This window comes from Rutidosis leptorrhynchoides, chromosome 2 (genome assembly GCF_046630445.1).
Source record: "Rutidosis leptorrhynchoides isolate AG116_Rl617_1_P2 chromosome 2, CSIRO_AGI_Rlap_v1, whole genome shotgun sequence".
Classification (NCBI taxonomy): Eukaryota; Viridiplantae; Streptophyta; class Magnoliopsida; order Asterales; family Asteraceae; genus Rutidosis; species Rutidosis leptorrhynchoides.
The window spans coordinates 613518477-613539537 of NC_092334.1; the positions used below are offsets into that span (position 1 = coordinate 613518477).

The 21061-nt window shown below is 32.6% G+C and overlaps 1 long non-coding RNA gene across 6 annotated transcripts; it reads left to right on the forward strand.

Annotated features, from left to right (window-relative positions):
* Positions 1-395: 395 nt before the first annotated feature.
* LOC139893501 (uncharacterized) lies at positions 396-4691 on the forward strand. 6 transcript variants are annotated; one of them, XR_011774568.1, is made up of 10 exons: positions 396-600; positions 772-830; positions 974-1023; positions 2102-2231; positions 2764-2824; positions 3021-3051; positions 3322-3438; positions 3695-3795; positions 3922-4078; positions 4421-4691. It is a non-coding gene; the product is annotated as an uncharacterized lncRNA (long non-coding RNA). The 6 variants fall into 6 exon arrangements; XR_011774567.1 differs by having other exon boundaries at positions 2764-3051; XR_011774565.1 differs by lacking the exon at positions 3021-3051.
* The last annotated feature ends 16370 nt before the right edge of the window (positions 4692-21061 follow it).

Sequence of the window (21061 nt, forward strand, 5' to 3'; positions counted from 1 at the left end):
CTGCATTTTGGGCTTTTAAGTAATATAGGCCCATAGTAAAAGATGACAAAATCAGTCCAATATGCTATTGAATAAACACTCCAAAAAAGAAAACTTAATTTAAAAATTTTAAGTAACAAAATACCTAAAAACGTGTAACACAACCATCAAACTCTCAAGTTATATCTATGTATCTATTATAGTACCATCTATCTATAAATTCTATTATAATGCTAAAATGATGATGTCATAATAAAACTATTTTTTTTCATAAAAAAAACTAAAAAAAATTTTGAAAAATTTTGAGGACATGTGAATAATGTCATTAATTTAAAAATTTATATAATTAAAATTTTAAATATATAATCTATTACGGAGTAATAAAAACGCACGCTCTCCTAATTGTTGGGCAAAAAAATAAACTCATGCTCTCAAAACCCTAGAAAATTAATTGTGCAGATGTAGATCAAAACCCTAGGAAATCTATACTAAATCTAACCATCGATCACTGTAAGAGGATACAATTGAGGTTTTCTTCATCCTTCTAATCCTGTAGCTACCAAAATCAGGTCACAAATTTCTTTTTCAGAGATCTAAATGGTTATCTGCAACCATCCAACAGTAAGTAATATCTAAAATGTGAATCATCTACTTCCTCATCAAAAGCACGCCTCTTCAATTCAATTCCTTCTAAGAATTTTGAAAATAGTTTTAAAATCTGAATCTTCTTCTTCATCTCTGATTTCTACTAATTCTGTGGTGGTGTTCTTTACTTCTGGCTTTGGTGATCAGAATAAAAGATATGGACTATTCAAGACTTTTGTTCGAGATATATAGAGCAGAGCCGCAAAGTAAATCAATTCTATATATTGTTACTATTGATATTTTTTGAGTTGACTCTCAATTTATGCATTTAACTGTATATTTTTACACCATTTGTTATTGAGTTGATAATTTGAGTTGTAATTTGGTTATTATTACTGATTTTGTGCAGGTCTTGAAAATTTTGGACTGGATCCTACCAAAGGTCATACAAAAAATCAGGTGTGTATTGATATTAGATACATAGTTATTTTTGTAAATTGGTTTTTTAGTAGATACTCTGTAACTTATAAAGTAGTTTTTTCACTCATGCGTATGTATTGGAACTGATTATGTTAATATGTATGTTGATGTTGGTCTTGTGGCCCATAAATAGAATTATAGTTTTTGGTAGTCAAAAGCTGCTATTTGCGTATTAAAATTTGATGATTCTTTGATCTATATAAAATGTGTTTACAGTTATCTTCTATTTCGTGGTGTCAAAGTTATTTCTTTCCATGTTTTGTAAATTTAACTTTATGAATCAATGATATTATTTTCATGCTTTGTGCCTTTGATGGGATTTAGACGAAGGAACCTCATCTGTTGCTGCTACACTGTTTGGTTTTTTAAAGAAGTTTTGAATGTTTCCAAAGAAACTTTTGACCAGAGATTAACCCTGCTAACATACATTGTGGTTTTGTGTAGTTACCAAAATATTAATGAGTAACAAAAGCACATAAGGTATGTTATAGTATCTTATCTATTTCAGCGTCTTTATTACTGCATAAGTTTTGCATTTTGTTTTAGATTTTATAAGACGGTTAGAGTGGTAGTATAGTAAGAGAGATGGTTGAACGCTAATAACGTGAAGTTGTTTTATGATTTATCACCATCCGTGAACAATTTTGTATTTTGCTATATCGTTCTAAGAAATTTAGAGGTGGCAAAATGGGTGGGTCATACGGATTCGGTAACATGTTAAAGCACATAAGGTATGCATGGTTTTCACATGTTCTTCTAAGATTAATGTATGCATTCATGTGTGACGGTTTTGGGACTATAGTTTTTTATTGTAGTATTGGATTGTGGTTGTTTTGAATAGTTTATTGTACCAAATGTTCTCTCCACCGCCCAACAACGTATATAGAAATGCAAGAACATCTGATCTTGCTCAAGGTAAACATCCAATTGAACGTATGATTTTACTCAATAGAACCAATGCATCCAACATCTGATTTGCTCAAGGTAAACATTCAATTAAAGATGCTCAAGGTATACACAATAGAACCAATGCATCCAATATCTACTTTTTGCATAGGTGGTTGAAATGGATGACACATTTTGAAGGATCAAAATAGCTAGATGAACGTTCACTGTAGCTGGTTGAAATGGAAGACACATTTTGAAGGTCAAAAAAGATAAATGAATGTTCCTCGTGTTTTTCAAAGGTTATTTAGTTATAATGCTTCTCTTTTGATTTTGTTTTGAAAAGTTGTATATGACCAACATAATGTTTCTTTATAAATTTAGTGTTAATTATAATGTTATTGCAAAATTTAAATGTACTAATGTCAACTTTTAAAGTTTTTTTATATGTTTGATTATATCTTAGGGTTTATGTTTAACTTTTCAGGGTTTATAATTTTTCTATGATTCATCTCTTTGGTCTATTGATTTTATATTCAGGATTTTATATTCTCTATGATTCACTTCTTTGCTTGCTCCAGGGATTCAAATTTGTGAATCTAGACTCACAAAAACATTTGAAATCGAGTTCTTATCGAATATGTTGTCACCTGGTGGTATAGAGCCTTCGAATTGTCACTGAAGCTGAAGCTGTTGCCTATTAGGTGTTCGATGAAATGCTTACATGCTCTTAATTCCTAACTACTTTATCTTTCAAAGTTATTGTTTTCAATATTGCTTAAAACTTCAAATATGATATGCATAACTAATGTAGTATTATTATGTACATTTCAGTCCATTACCTCATCAAGAGCTAAGATAGGTGAGGTGTTTCATGAGTTCATATTACTTTCAGGTAATAAAAATTAGTTTCACACTACACTGATGTATCAACCAACTGCTTTACTAAGTATTTTATACCACAAAAGCTTCAGGCCCAATATAGTGTATGTGGATAATATTATTCATCTAATATTGCCATGTTGATCAGTTACATGTCTATAAATCAAATTGTGTAGACCATCTAATGTGCATTGATATTTTGTATATAGTTTTCAGGACCCAATCTGGCACCAAAATAAGGTATTATGGAGTATATTTTTAAAAAATAAACCTATATTTATAAATAGTACAGTTCATATAGATTATTCATATAAATTACGGTTGGCAATTTTAGACCATTTGCTAAAGCAAAAATATGGCTTTTAAATGAATCAGGTCCAACCATTTAAATAAAGAATTAAGCTACTGCCTAAACATGTTCTTTATGCTTATGTACTTTCTTTAGCTTAGTTGAGGCAGTTTCATAAATATAATTTATGTCAATTCATTAGTTTTGTTTGTTCTCTTTAGCATAAGCAATGAAGATGATGCTCTTTTCAAATGATCATATGGTACCTGCTCTGAATTAATAAGTTAAGAAAATCACTACACTACAAGGAAGAGTAAAGAGTAAAGAAGGAATAGAAGGTACTGATTCGTGACAATTGAGTCCTTTAAAATAGTTAAGTAATAAAAGTCAAGGTCAATCCTTTTCTCAGGTTAACTTTGTTTTTTTTAATGTTAAAATAGTTATGTGCAACTTTTTAATATAGCCTGATACACTTACATAATTTTCATGAAACGTGTTTGATGCAAAGAAATAAGTAGTTCGACTTTATTCATCTCTTTGCTAAGAGGTTTACACCAAGAAATATGTATTGGTAATGATATTTGTTTTGGTCAGAGTTGGCTCGGTTGAAGAGGTGATATTGGAGCGGACAAAGCAGAAAATGGGCATTGATGATAAAGTGATATCGGTAGGATTGTTCGCCATAACTTTCAGAGGTTGGTCTTTGAATTGATTTGGCCCGTTTGGGATAATCCAATGATCAAAATGTCCATGTCTATATATCAGTGGGTCAAAATTGCCACCTATGGGGTGATATTATTGGTATTTGTTTGCCTTTGTAGCTCAAGATCAGATAAGAGTGATGGCATTATGAGAAGATAGATGAGGAAAGAAGACAAAAAGATATGCATGTTTAGCTAGCCAACCTAGAAATCACGAGGTTCCAAGTGAACTGGGGTTATACTAAACCTGACAACCCGAAAGAAATGAGGTTAACAAGTTTGACTATGAAACATAGACCTGGAAAATAGGTATTGTAGAAAATAGGTAGTGTTTGTATTGGTAGTAGGAGAAATGTTACATTTTAAATATGGTTTTAATTAGCTGTCGATTTCGTTTAAGTACCCAAACGAGTTAGATACTGTCGACCAATTTGAAGTCAACTATTTACTAATATGATGGTAATCCATTCTAAAAAAACTTTTTATTTGGTAATCAATATATTTATATGTGGGTACAAACTTCACGATATCTAATGTCTTAGTAATATATACTCCCAGAATGCGTGAATTCATTTATGTATTTTTATCAATATATTCTTATAAGGCTTCTTGTGTGTAGGTAACTGTATACATGGAGGGACACTGATAGGTGTTGCCTACTGAAATCAAGAGGGTTTAGCCCTGTAGATGCAACACATATTTCGCTAACTCAGTTGATGCCCTTTTCAAGGATTTGAAGTAATGCCCTTTCTTCTTTCAGGCTATCTTTCTCAAAGAGATTCTGCTGTAGATGTAATATCATGTCAAAATCTTTGCTTTGCGGGTGATTATTATTCATGTTAATTATATAAATATCTTTTTGACAAACCCGTGATTTCACGGGTCATTTCACTAGTATAAATATAAATCTCTAAAATAATGATGTCATAAATAAGAATTATTCAAGTTTAAAAATAATTTAAAAATAAAAAAAAATGTAAGCCCCCGTAATTATGTTATTAAAATAATTAATTATATTTAATAAGAATATTATTAACATGTTAATTGTATAATATATTAAGCATTATGTACAACCTTATAATAAAATACATATGATCATATATACAATATATGAAACATTATGTACAATCTTATGGTAAAACACACTCATAACCATATGTACAAATTTTGAAGCATATTGTACAACTTTTATATGATAATTGTATTTTAATTTTTAAAAAAATTTCAAGAGGCATTTGTTATTACTAATAATAATTATTATTAAAAATATAAATACTCATTTTTAAAAGCAAACTTTACGAAATTAATTACGTTACATATGTATGCGAAATACATGTCTCAATAAAAAGTTTGTAATGCACGCTTTTATAACAAGAAAAATAGTAATTCTGATAAAAATTTGAAGAGGGTGGTGGGAGAATAAATGTAGTTCATTTATTCTGACCAAATTAAGTATATCAATATGTTTTTAAAAACAACGAAAAGTTTCTTAATCGAAATCCTTGGTTACACTGTCTATTAAACTAAATGACTTTAGTATTTTCATTCACTTAATACCTAAAACATATCATTAAACTGTTTCGTTTAAACAAACTCGTGATTCCACGGATCATTTCACTAGTATCTTTTATATAAGACTGATCTCAACCATGATAAGTTTTCTTACTAGAACTAGTATCAGTGTCATATTAGCACTTTCTCACCAGGATTAACTCATGACCAAATACTCCAAATCATGACATATTTTCTCATAAATTAAAACCCAATGTATCATAAATTAAAACCCATTGTACATATTCCAATCCATTTGTCCTCAAACGTGCGTCAGAAACGAACAAACAAGGGCGGCAGTTCAAGGCGGCATCTGGGCGGGACCGAGGACTAGCTAGTGGCATTGACGCCCTGCAGGGCTTGATTGAGAGCGGCCTCCAACACTCAACCGTTAGGACTGCTCTAAGAAGTATGTTTGATTTGAAGGTTGAAGTAGCGGTAAGAATAAAAATGACTAAACACAATAATCGGTGAAGAGTCTCAATAAAAATAACTATCTGTCCCTTCAAGTTCTAACTTCTTTTTCATCGTTGCCACAAATGCACTTGTGCCTTAGATAAATTGTGTTTCGTGAGCTGATCACGAATGGAGTGATTTCTGTTGATTATGTTAGGTCACAACAAAATTTGGAAGGTCACTTGAAAAAAAGAATTATCCCGAGACTTAAGTGCGCACAAGTGGGCTAATAATGTGGGATTTAAGTCCAATTAAATCTTCAAAAGTGAGACACATAATTCCCTTCTAGTATAACGCTAGGAGCTGAATTCCATGTGGAAAGCTTACTTTCTGAAGATTGAAACACATGTATATGTATATTATGATCCCAAGGTATGTGATTGGACCAGTAAGATTAAGTGAGGTTGAAATGAAACTTCTTAATAGTTTTCTTGAAAAATTGCATTTTGGGAGCAAGATTAAAGAAAAATACCTATATGAACATGAAGTTTTGCCGCTTCAAGAAAGCTTTGGACTTAGTTTTTCATATGTTCATGAATGAATTGGGACACATGGATTATGAAAGTGTCAAGTTTTTATTATAGAGAGTACGAAACTGATGTGTATATTATCTTCCCGTGTTCATATGGATTGAAGGGTTCAAACGTTAGAGCACCCTGATTTTCTATGGTGGAAATTAAATATCTGAAACATTTCCATTAATGCATTGGTTTCACTGTATATTAAATTTTAGTAAATCAAGGATTACACAATAATGGGGAAAATTGTTGGTGATTTTCGCGTTTTCCAATAAATGATTTTAGCGGAAATGGATTTGCTAGGTAGAAAGTGATAGCAATCCATTATACTCCAAAGCGAATTTGGTGAACTGTCGAGTACACGTTAGTAAAGAGTTAGATGGATTGTGAAAGGTGAAAGTGAACTTGGTTAACTTGGAAAAGGTCGCATGGTGCTTTGAACAATCTGCCAGGACTTGAAGCACAATGGCGTGCCATGCTGAATTGTAAGGCGCCACGCCGTAAGACAGCTGCAGGAATCAGTAGGCAACTAATACATTTGGGCCCCACACAACTTAATGTGGTGCCGCGCAGTTGTCCTGCCTGCAGCAGCCGTTGCAAATTTTGACTGAAAAGTTGCAATGGTTCACCAAAAGTTGTACAATTTTCCTGGATGTTAAGGCACGATTTTTTCAAGGATTTAAGCCTATAATGACACCATTTCACGGGTGTCTTTTTCCAAGTGTTGTGTAACTTGAATGTGACTCTTACGAAAGGTTGTAATTCTTCGATTGCACCTTTTCGACTATTATAAATAGATAATTTATTTTTCTGGAATTCTGGTTGGCTTTTCATACATTCTAACATATAGAAAATCTATCTATAATTGTTTTGATTTATTATCTTTTAGTTTGGACGATAAATCCTTCATTTTCTTATCCAATCAAGATTCCATGTAACCCGAAGCTAATAGGGTTGAAATACTTGATTACGAAGGTGTTTCACGATTCAAGGAACAATTCGGTGATCATATTCTACAGCGCTAACCCTATGTTTCTAATAGAATCTTAATTCGTTGGCATAATGTTCCATGTAAGGCCAGTAACTAAGAAACATAAACTCTTGTAATTGTTTTTTTCTAACGTCTTGCTAGTTTTTTAATAATATTTTTGTTCTGCCGTTAAAAAAAACTAAGAAACGTAATTAAACTACACCCGTCCCCAATTAAGTGCAAAAAAATCGCTTAGACTCCACACATGCAATATGCCTTCTTCGTAATCTTAACATTTTTCCTACAATCATCATTTTTTCTGGGTTCAACACCACTTGGGCTTACAAACTGTTTTGCAGTATTAAAGCCTTAAAGTGTTAATTCATGGTAGGTAGATCTGCTACAGATTATGTTGAAAAAATTGACTTTTTAATTTTTTTTTTTTTGAAAAGCAACAATTATATAGAACCAACACGAGAGTTACCGATGGAGCTATGATACCACAACGAAAGGCACCTATAAGCTCAACAGCACGAGAAACTTGGTTACAATTACAAACAAATACCATCAACTCGTTGGAAACTAAGATAAAAAGACGGATTTGTAAGCCAATCATTCCATTCCATCTTTTTACCTTTTGCTCTTTTAGTAATCCACTCGAAAGAAAGAATTTGTAGCTCATTTATCGCCATTGGAATGTTCCAACCTTTCCCTTGAAAAATCGAATTATTCCCGTTTTTCCATATTTGATACGCACAAACTGTAGTGACCCGAACTTTTCCATGTTTATATATATTAAATGAAATTAATATTTACATGATTAAATGTTTCCAACATGTTAAGCAATCAAAATTGTTAAGACTTAATTAATTGAAATAGGTTTCATATAGACAATTGACCACCCAAATTGACCGGCGATTCACGAACGTTACAAGTTCGTAAAAACTACATGATGTTATATATATAGACATATATATGGTTAACATGAAATTATGATAAGTAAGTATCTTACTAAGTGTATTAACAATGAGTGATATACATAAAAAATGAGATTATTGAATTAAGAAACTCGAAACAATATATATATATATATATCTATTATCGTTATAACAACGTCTTACTAAATACATATGAATCATATTAAGATATAGATACACTATGTTTAACATGATAAAATGATAATTAATTATATCATTAAGTGTGTTAACAATGAACTACATATGTAAAAACAAGATTACTAACTTAAGGATTTCGAAACGAGACATATATGTAACGATTATCGTTGTAACGACATTTTAATGTATATATTGTAGTGACCCGAACTTTTTCATGTTTATATATATTAAATAAAATTGATATTTATATGATTAAGTGTTTCCAACATGTTAAGCAATCAAACTTGTTAAGACGTGATTAATTGAAATAGGTTTCATATAGACAATTGACCACCCAAGTTGACCGGTGATTCACGAACGTTAAAACTTGTAAAAACTATATGATGTCATATATATGGATATATATAGTTAACATGATATTATGATAAGTAAAAATATCATTAAGTATATTAACAATGAACTACATATGTAAAAAAACAAGACTACTAACTTAATGATTTCGAAACGAGACATATATGTAACGATTATCGTTGTAACAACATTTAACTGTATATATATCATACTAAGATATATTAATATATCATAATATTATGATAATGTAATAATTTAACATCTCTTTAGATATAATAAACAATGGGTTAAAAAGATTTAACAAGATCGTTAACCTAAAGGTTTCAAAACAACACTTACATGTAACGACTAACGATGACTTAACGACTCAGTTAAAACGTATATACATGTAGTGTTTTAATATGTATTCATACACTTTTGAAAGACTTCAAGACACCTATCAAAATACTTCTACTTAACAAAAATGCTTACAATTACATCCTCGTTCAGTTTCTTCAACAATTCTACTAGTATGCACCCGTATTCGTACTCGTACAATACACAGCTTTTAGATGTATGTACTATTGGTATATACACTCCAATGATCAGCTCTTAGCAGCCCATGTGAGTCACCTAACACATGTGGAAACCCTCATTTGGCAACTAGCATGAAATATCTCATAAAATTACAAAAATATTAGTAATCATTCATGACTTATTTACATGTAAACAAAATTACACATCCTTTATATCTAATCCATATACCAACGACCAAAAACACCTACAAACACTTTCATTCTTCAATTTTCTTCATCTAATTGATCTCTCTCAAGTTCTATCTTCAAGTTCTAAGTGTTCTTCATAAATTCTATAAGTTCTAGTTTCATAAAATCAAGAATACTTCCAAGTTTGCTAGCTTACTTCCATTCTTGCAAATCCACTTTGAGTAATCATCCAACCTCAAGAAATCTTTCTTATTTACAGTAAGATATCTTTCTAATATAAGGTAATACTCATATTCAAACTTTGTTTCAGTTTCTATAACTTTAACAATCTTATTTCGAGTGGAAATCTTACTTGAACTTGTTTTCGTGTCATGATTTTGCTTCAAGAACTTTCAAGCCATCCAAGGATCATTTGAAGCTAGATCTACTTTTCTCATTTTCAGTAGGTTTATCCACAAAACCTGAGGTAGTAATGATGTTCTTAACATCAATCGATTCACATATATAAAACTACCTTATTCGAAGGTTTAAACTTGAAATCACTAGAACATAGTTTAGTTAATTCTAAACTTGTTCGCAAACAAAAGTTAATCCTTCTAACTTGAATTTTAAAATCAACTAAACACATGTTCTATATCTATATTATATGCTAACTAAATGATTTAAAACTGGAAAACACGAAAAATACCGTAAAACCGGATATACGCCGTTGTAGTAACACCGCGGGCTGTTTTGGGTTAGTTAATTAAAAGCTATGATAAACTTTGATTTAAAAGTTGTTCTTCTGGGAAAATTATTTTTCTTATGAACATGAAACTATATCCAAAAATCATGGTTAAACTCAAAGTGGAAGTATGTTTTTCAAAATGGTCATCAAGACGTCGTTCTTTCGACTGAAATGACTACCTCTTACAAAAATGACTTGTAACTTTTATTTCCGACTATAAACCTATACTTTTTCTGTTTAGATTCATAAAATAGAGTTCAATATGAAACCATATCAATTTGATTCACTCAAAACGGATTTAAAACGAAGAAGTTATGGGTAAAACAAGATTGGATATTTTTTTGATTGTTGTAGCTACGGGAAATATTATAACAATTCTATACAAATCATATCCTAGCTAAGTTGTATTGTATTATACATGTATTCTAATATATTATGTAATTTTGGGATACCATAGACACGTATGCAAATGTTTTGACATATCATATCGACCCATCTATATATATTATTTGGAACAACCATAAACACTCTATATGCAGTAATGTTGGAGTTAGCTATACAGGGTTGAGATTCCAAAAATATATATACTTTGAGTTGTGATCTAGCCTGAGACGTGTATACACTGAGTCGTGGATTGGGTCAAGATAATATATATCAATTTATTTTCAGAGTTAAAGCCAAAAATAGGCTACAACCTTACACAAATGTATCGATGTCGCCCACAAACTCATTTTCGACCTACTGTCGCCTACAAACTTATAAAAAATGTGCTAGTATAAACAAAATACTTTTTTTAACCGTCGACCAAAATGGTTGATACGTGGCTTCTAAGTAGTCATGACACGTCGGTGATACATCGAAACAGAACTGAAAGTATATGGGCAACATCGGAACAGAACTGAAAGTATATGGGCGACATCGAAACACAACTGAAAGTATATGGGCGACATCGAAACACAACTGAAAGTATATGGGCGACATCGGGACATATAAAATGAATAAAAAAGTTAAATAATTAACTTTACCGGTTCAGCAGGTAACCGGTAACAAATGTTAACATCAGCACATTTTTTATAAGTTTGTAGGCGACAGTAGGACGGAAATGAGTTTGTGAGCGACATCGGTACATTTGTGTAAGTTTGTAGCATATTTTTGGCTTTAACCCTATTTTCTGTACATCTAACTATGGACAACTAGTTGTAGGTTACTAACGAGGACAACTGACTTAATAAACTTAAAACATTAAAACGTATTAAAAATGTTGTAAATATATTTTGAACATACTTTGATATATATGTACATATTTGTTATAGGTTCGTGAATCGACCAGTGGCCAAGTCTTACTTTCCGACGACGTAAAAATCTGTGAAAGTGAGTTATAGTCCCACTTTTAAAATCTAATATTTTGGGATGAGAATACATGCAAATTTATAAATGTTTTACGAAATAGACACAAGTAAATGAAACTACTTTATATGGGTGAATGATCGGAGCCGAATATGCCCCTTCTTAGCTTGGTAGCCTAAGAATTTGGGAACAGACCCCTAAATTGACGCGAATCCTAAAGATAGATCTATCGGGCCCAACAAGCCCCATTCTGGAATTTGAAATGCTTTAGTACTTCGAAATTATCATGTTCGATGGGTGTCCCAGAATGATGGGGATATTCTATATGCATCTTGTTAATGTCGGTTACCAGGTGTTCACCGTATGAATGATTTTTTTATCTCTATGTATGGGATGTATTGAAATATGAAATCTTGTGGTCTATTATTTCGATTGATAAATATATAGGTTAAACCTATAACTTACCAACATTTTTGTTGACGTTTAAAGCATGTTTATTCTCAGGTGATTATTAAGAGCTTCCGCTGTTGCATACTAAAATAAGGACAAGATTTGGAGTCCATGCTTGTATGATATTATGTAAAAACTGCATTCAAGAAACTTATTTTTGATGTAATATATTCTTATTGTAAACCATTATGTAATGGTCGTGTGTAAAGGGTATATTTTAGATTATCATTATTTGATAATCTACGTAATGCTTTTTAAACCTTTATCGATAAAATAAAGGTTATGGTTGTTTTAAAAATGAATGCAGTCTTTGAAAAACGTCTCATATAGAGGTTAAAATCTCGCGACGAAATCAATTAATATGGAACGTTTATAATCAATATGAACGGGACATTTCAGTTGGTATCCGAGCGTTTGTCTTAGAGAACCAGAAATTTGCATTAGTGTGTCTTATGGAGTTTGTTAGGATACATTAGTTAGTCTGGACTTCGACCGTGTTTTCTTTAAAAACGATTGCTTAACACTTTTGTTGGAAACTATATATTATTAACATGTAAATATTATGTGATATATTAACCTCTTAATGTGTTTGATATTATGTGATAGATGTCTACCACTAGTACAAATCCCATCGACTTACCTAATAATAATGAAGAGTCGAATATAATTTGGGAAGATTCACAAATTCCCGAAGAGGAACCGGAAGAAGAGGAACCGGAAGAAGAGGAATCAGAAGAGGAGGAACCGGAAGAGGAGGAACCGGAAGAAGAAGAGGTTCCGGAGGATGAAATTTTGATACCTACAGTAAATTGATTAAATAAAAGAAAATCATCAACCAACGGACCAAAGTTAAAAATGGTCAATGGTGTTTCCGCCGAGGAAGCAAAATATTGGGAAGATTACTAATTTTCCGATGAATCGGATCCCGATGAGGATTCCGATGATGTTATAGAAATTACCTCGACCCAATTTAATATGGCAAAAGAAAATAATAAGGGAAAAGGTATAAAAATAGAGAAACCTGATTCCAACCCCGATGAACTTTATATGTATCGGCAACGTCCGTATTTCCTAAATTGTAACAATAACCCGGGAACCTCTAAACCACCAGGTTTTTCTAAACCATTGTGGAAAATGACGGCTCGTATTAGAGGAACATCATATATCCCTAGAAAATTAGGAAAACGAACCAAGTCCGAAGAAGAAGAAAGCAGTGATTCAGATTAGAGGGTTGTAATCATGTTGTGTATTATATGTATTGTAGTGTGCTTGTACTTTTATGTTCTATGTAAAAATTGCTTGTATTGTTTGTTAATTATCTTTTACGAATCTAATCCTTGTCTATTTTACAGTATAAAAACACAAAATGGACGTTAAGGATAGACAACCAAAAATTTTAGAAAACCTACCAGGAGATATGATTGATGAAATCTTGTCTAGAGTCGGGCAGAATTCATCAGCACAATTAGTTACGGCAAAATTAGTTTGCCAAAGGTTTGAAAGACATTCCAGGCATGCCTTAGTATATAAAAGGCTTTCCATTGAAAGATGAGGTATATCACATTGGGGAGACTTTAAGTTACGCCAGGTTTTCTTTAAGGCATTTACTGCGGGAAACCCAGATGCAATTTTATGCTACGGGTTACGAACTTATTTTGACTCAACATATCCCAACATAGGATTTCGTGAATTAGAAAGAGCTTCTAACATGCAACATAAAGAAGCATGTTATGCTTACGGGTTAATGATGTTCGCTTCTTACCAAAGTGAGAAAAAGAACATCGGATTGCAACTTTTAAATAAAACCTTCCCACAAGTGACGGATTCAGTAGTTGGGGTGAGAAACAAGGTTTTTAGATTATTACGGGGCTGTTGGACATTACAAAACCCTCGTCCTTTTGACGACATTACAACATGCTGCCTAACCAATGGTCATAACGGTTATTTTCCACAAGACCAAGGATGGGATGTTGTCTTTGTAAAACCAAAATGCATGACTTGTTTCTGGACTTATGAATTACGTGTCTTTATTTCCTTTGCTGAACAACTTGCGTATTAACTAAATTTTTCTTCAAAACTGTCATGTATCAAAGTGTACTATATTTCATGTTATATGTAATATAGCGAAGTTGTAAGTTTGAAGAATATTTGTATGTGATATATTATTATAATCAGTTTTTCATATGGAATTGTAGTAGTTGAATTGTATATTAGCTACTAAGTATGAACTTAACGGGTAGGTAGTACCCGAATTTAAACTTATAAAACGCTAATATGAAGAAAAAGCTTTTATAAATGAGTTCATATTATGCTACGAAATACTATTGACTACTCTTAATATTCTGTATGATTAACTCGATTCTGTTGGCTATTTTAAAGAAAATGGCACCGGCGACTCGTCAGAATTTGAACATGAGCGAGGAAGACTTCCGTGTTTTCCTTGCAGCAAACATAGCCGCAGTACAGGCTGCGATGCAAAATAACAATAACTCTGGATTTAGCAGTGGAACTAATTCCACAAGAAATCGTGTAGGATGCTCCTACAAAGAATTCACTGCCTGCAAACCTTTGGAATTTGATGGAACCGAAGGACCAATTGGATTGAAATGGTGGACCGAGAAAGTCGAATCGGTATTTGCCATAAGTAAGTGTACTGAAGAGGACAAAGTTAAGTACGCTACACATACCTTCACAGGTACTGCGTTAACGTGGTGGAACACCTATCTTGAATAGGTAGGACAAAATGCTGCTTACGCACTACCGTGGTCGGCATTCAAACAATTGATGAACGAGCAGTACCGTCCTAGAAACGAAGTCAATAAACTCAAGGCAGAACTTAGAGAGTTACGAACACAAGGGTTCAACATTACCACATATGAACGACGATTCACAGATTTGTGCCTATTGTATTCGGGAGAGCTTCGGAGATGAAAAAGAGAAGATCGACGCGTTTGTAAAAGGGTTACCAGTAAGGATTCAAGAAGATGTGAGTTCACACGAGCCCGCTTCTATACAGAAGGCAAGTCGAATGGCTCATAAACTCATAAATCAGATTGAGGAAAGAATTAAAGAGCAGGCGACCGAAGAAGCCAACACGAAACAATTCAAGAGGAAGTGGGAGGAAAATGATGACAAGAGTCACCAGAACAACAACAATTACAACCACAATCGCAACAACTATCCCAACAACCGCAACAACAATCGCAACAATAACCGTAATCCTAATTATAACTACAACAAACATCCCAACAATAACAACAACTACAACAACCGTTCCAACAACAATAATAATCTCAACAACAACCTCAATAACAACAACGGCAACAAAAACCAAAAATGCCAAAGGTGTGAAGAGTACCACCAGAATGGGTTCTGCATGATATTTTGCACCAAGTGTAAAAGAACTGGCCATGGTGTGAAAAAGTGTGAGGTCTACGGACCAAAGTTTAACAGAACTAAAGGAACAAATAGTGGCGAAACAAGTAATGCCACCTTTGTTTGTTATGGATGTGGAAAACTGGGCCACATTAGAAGTAATTGCCCGAATCAGGGGAATACTAATGGGCAGGGCCGTGAAAGAGTTTTCAATATTAATACGGCAGAAGCGCAGGAAGAGCCGGAGCTTGTTACGGGTACGTTTCTTATTGATAATAAATCTGCTTATATTTTATTTAATTCGGGTGTGGATAGAAGCTATATGAGTAGAGATTTTTGTGCTAAGTTAAGTTGCCCATTGACGCCTTTGGATAGTAAATTTTTACTCGAATTAGCAAACGGTAAATTAATTTCAGCAGATAATATATGTCAGGATAGAGAAATTAAACTGGGGGATGAAACGTTTAAAATTGATTTAATACCAGTCGAGTTAGGGAGTTTTGATGTAATAATTGGCATGGACTGGTTGAAAAAGGTGAGAGCAGAGGTCGTTTGTTACAAAAATGTGATTCGCATTATGCGTGAAAAGGGAAAACCTTTAATGGTATACGGAGAAAAGAACAACGCGAAATTAAATCTTATTAGTAGTTTGAAGGCACAAAAACTAATAAGAAAAGGTTGTTACGTCATTCTAGCACACATCGAGGAAGTTAAACCTGAAGAAAAGAACATCAGTGATGTTCCCGTCGCAAAAGAATTTTCCGATGTATTTTCGAAAGAATTACCGGGATTACCCCCACATCGATCCGTTGAATTTCAAATAGACCTTGTACCAGGAGCTGTACCAATAGCTCGTGCTCCATACAGACTCGCACCCAGCGAAATGAAAGAATTACAAAGTCAGTTACAGGAACTTTTAGAGCGTGGTTTCATTCGACCAAGTACATCACCATGGGGAGCTCCTGTTCTGTTTGTTAAGAAGAAAGATGGTACATTCAGGTTGTGTATCGACTACCGAGAGTTGAACAAACTTACCATCAAGAACAGCTACCCACTACCAAGAATCGACGACTTATTTGATCAACTACAAGGCTCGTTGATTTATTCGAAGATTGATTTACGTTCTGGGTATCATCAAATGCGGGTGAAGGAGGATGATATTCTAAAGAATTCTTTTAGGACGCTTTACGGTCATTACGAGTTTATGGTTATGCCGTTTGGGTTGACTAACGCACCAGCTGTGTTCATGGACCTTATGAACCTAGTGTGTGGACTATACCTTGACAAGTTTGTCATTGTTTTCATCGATGACATACTTATTTACTCAAATAATGACCAAGAGAACGAAGAACATTTGAGAAAAGTGCTAGAGTTGTTAAGGAAAGAAAAACTGTACGCTAAATTTTCAAAGTGTGCATTTTGGTTGGGAGAAGTTGTAGTGACCCAAACTTTTCCATGTTTATATATATATTAAATGAAATTGTTATTTACATGATTAAGTGTTTCCAACATATTAAGCAATCAAACTTGTTAAGACTTGATTAATTAAAATAGGTTTCATATAGACAATTGACCACCCAAGTTGACCGGTGATTCACGAACGTTAAAACTTGTAAAAACTATATGATGACATATATATGGTTATATATATAGTTAACATGATATTATGATAAGTAAAGATATCATTAAGTATATTAATAATGAACTACATATGTAAAAACAAGACTACTAACTTAATGATTTTGAAACGAGACATATATGTAACGATTATCGTTGTAACGACATTTAATGTATATATATCATATTAAGAGATATTCGTACATCATAATATCATGATAATATAATAATTTAAAATCTCATTTGATATTATAAACATTGGGTTAACAACATTTAACAAAATCGTTAACCTAAAGGTTTCAAAACAACACTTACATGTAACGACTAACGATGACTTAACTACTCAGTTAAAATGTATATACATGTAGTGTTTTAATATGTATTCATACACTTTTTAAAGACTTCAAGACACTTATCAAAATACTTCTACTTAACAAAAATGCTTACAATTACATCCTCGTTCAGTTTCATCAACAATTCTACTCGTATGCACCGGTATTCGTACTCGTACAATACACAGCTTTTAGATGTATGTACTATTGGTATATACACTTCAATGATGAGCTCTTAGCAGCCCATGTGAGTCACCTAACACATGTGGGAACCATCATTTGGCAACTAGCATGAAATATCTCATAAAATTACAAAAATATGAGTAATCATTCATGACTTATTTACATGAAAACAAAATTACATATCCTTTATATCTAATCCATACACCAACGACCAAAAATACCTACAAACACTTTCATTCTTCAATTTTCTTTATCTAATTGATCTCTCTCAAGTTCTATCTTCAAGTTCTAAGTGTTCTTCATAAATTCTACAAGTTCTAGTTTCATAAAATCAAGAATACTTCCAAGTTTGCTAGCTTACTTTCAATCTTGTAGAGTGATCATCCAACTCAAGAAATCTTTCTTATTTACAGTAAGATATCTTTCTAATACAAGGTAATACTCATATTCAAACTTTGATTCAATTTCTATAACTATAACAATCTTATTTCGAGTGAAAATCTTACTTGACTTTTAAAATCAACTAAACACATGTTCTATATCTATATGATATGCTAACTTAATGATTTAAAACCTGGAAACACGAAAAACACCGTAAAACCGGATTTACGCCGTCGTAGTAACACCGCGGGCTGTTTTGGGTTAGTTAATTAAAAACTATGATAAACTTTGATTTAAAAGTTGTTCTTCTGGGAAAATGATTTTTCTTATGAACATGAAACTATATCCAAAATTCATGGTTAAACTCAAAGTGGAAGTATGTTTTCTAAAATGGTCATCTAGACGTCGTTCTTTCGACTGAAATGACTACCTTTACAAAAATGACTTGTAACTTATATTTCCGACTATAAACCTATACTTTTTCTGTTTAGATTCATAAAATAGAGTTCAATATGAAACCATAGAAATTTGATTCACTCAAAACGGATTTAAAATGAAGAAGTTATGGGTAAAACAAGATTGGATAATTTTTCTTGTTGTAGCAACGTGAAAATTGGTAACAAATCTATATTAATCATATCCTAGCTAACTTATATTGTATTATACATGTATTCTAATATATTATGTAATCTTGGGATACCATAGACACGTATGCAAATGATTTGACATATCATATCGACCCATGTGTATATATTATTTGGAACAACCATAGACACTCTATATGCAGTAATGTGGGAGTTAGCTATACAGGGTTGAGGTTGATTTCAAAAATATATATACTTTGAGTTGTGATCTAGCCTGAGACGTGTATACACTGGGTCGTGGATTGATTCAAGATAATATATATCAATTTTTTTCTGTACATCTAACGTTGGACAACTAGTTGTAGGTTACTAACGAGGACAGCTGACTTAATAAACTTAAAACATCAAAATGTATTAAAAGTGTTGTAAATATATTTTGAATATACTTTGATATATATGTACATATTTGTTATAGGTTCGTGAATCGACCAGTGGCCAAGTCTTACTTCCCGACGAAGTAAAAATCTGTGAAAGTGAGTTATAGTCCCACTTTTAAAATCTAATATTTTTGGGATGAGAATACATGCAGGTTTTATAAATGATTTACAAAATAGACACAAGTACGTGAAACTACATTCTATGGTTGAATTATCGAAATCGAATATGCCCCTTTTTATTAAGTCTGGTAATCTAAGAATTAGGGAACAGACACCCTAATTGACGCGAATCCTAAAGATAGATCTATTGGGCCTAACAAACCCCATCCAAAGTACCGGATGCTTTAGTACTTCAAAATTTATATCATATCCTAAGGGTGTCCCGGAATGATGGGGATATTCTTAAATATGCATCTTGTTAATGTCGGTTACCAGGTGTTCACCATATGAATGATTTTTATCTCTATGTATGGGATGTATATTGAAAAATGAAATCTTGTGGTCTATTGTTACAATTTGATATATATAGGTTAAACCTATAACTCACCAACATTTTTGTTGACGTTAAAAGCATGTTTATTCTCAGGTGAATATTAAGAGCTTCCGCTGTTGCATACTAAAATAAGGACAAGATTTGGAGTCCATGTTTGTATGATATTATGTAAAAACTGCATTCAAGAAACATATGTCAATGTAATATATTTCTATTGTAAACCATTATGTAATGGTCGTGTGTAAACAGTATATGTTAGATTATCATTATTTGATAATCTACGTAATGCTTTTAAAACCTTTATTGATAAAATAAAGGTTATGGTTGTTTTAAAAATGAATGCAGTCTTTGAAAAACGTCTCATATAGAGGTCAAAACCTCGCAACGAAATCAATTAATATGGAACATTTATAGTCAATATGAACGGGACATTTCAGTTGGTATCCGAGCGTTGGTCTTAGAGAACTAGAATTTTGCATTAGTGTGTCTTATCGAGTTTGTTAGGATGCATTAGTGAGTCTGGACTTCGACCGTGTTTACTTGAAAAATGATTGCTTAACAAATTTTGTTGGAAACTATATATTTTTAACTTGTGAATATTATGTGATATATTAATCTCTTAACGCGTTTGATATTATGTGATAGATGTCTACCTCTAGAACAAGTCCCATTGACTCACCTAATAATAATGAAGAGTCAAATGTAAATTGGAATGATTCGTGGACTGATTCACAAGTTCCCGAAGAGGAACCGGAAGAAGAGTCGGAACCGGAAGAAGAATCGGAACCGGAAGAAGAAATAGAACCAGTGGGGGAAATAATAAAACGGTTAAGTAGAAGAAAATCCTCAACCAACCGACCAAATTTAATTATGGTCAATGGTGTTTCCGCCAAGGAAGCAAAGTATTGGGAGGATTACCAATTCTCCGATGAATTGGATCCCGACAAGGATTCCGATGATGTTATAGAAATTACCCCAACACAATTTAATAAGTCAAAAGAGAACAATAAGGGAAAGGGCATAAAAATAGAGAAATTTGATTCCAAAACCGATGAACTTTATATGTATCGTCAACACCCGTATTTCTTAAGTTGTGACAATAACCCGGGAACCTCTAAACCACCAGGTTTTTCTAAACCAATGTGGAAAACGACGGCTCGTATTAGGGGAACATCATATATCCCTAGAAACTTGGCAAAACGAATCAAAACCGAAGAAGAAGAAACGAGCGAGTCGGAATAAGATAGTTGTATTCGTGTGGTGTAATATATGTAATATAGTGTGCTTATGCTTTATGATATATGTAAAAATTGCTTGTATTAATAAGTATTTATTTTTATGAATCTAACTCTTGTCTATTTTACAGTATAAAAACACAAAATGGATAGACAACCCAATATTTTAAGAGTCCTACCCAGAGACACGATTGATGAAATCTTGTCTAGAGTCGGTCAGAATTCCTCGGCACAACTATTTAAGGCGAGATCAGTTTGTAAGACATTCGAAGAACGTTCCAAGAATGCCTTGATTTATAAAAGAATTTCGATCGAAAGATGGGGGATATCACATTGGGAAATCCATAAGTTACGATGTGTTTACTTTGACGCATATATTGCGGGGAACCCAAATGCTATTTTACGCAACGGGTTAAGAAATTATTTTGACTCAA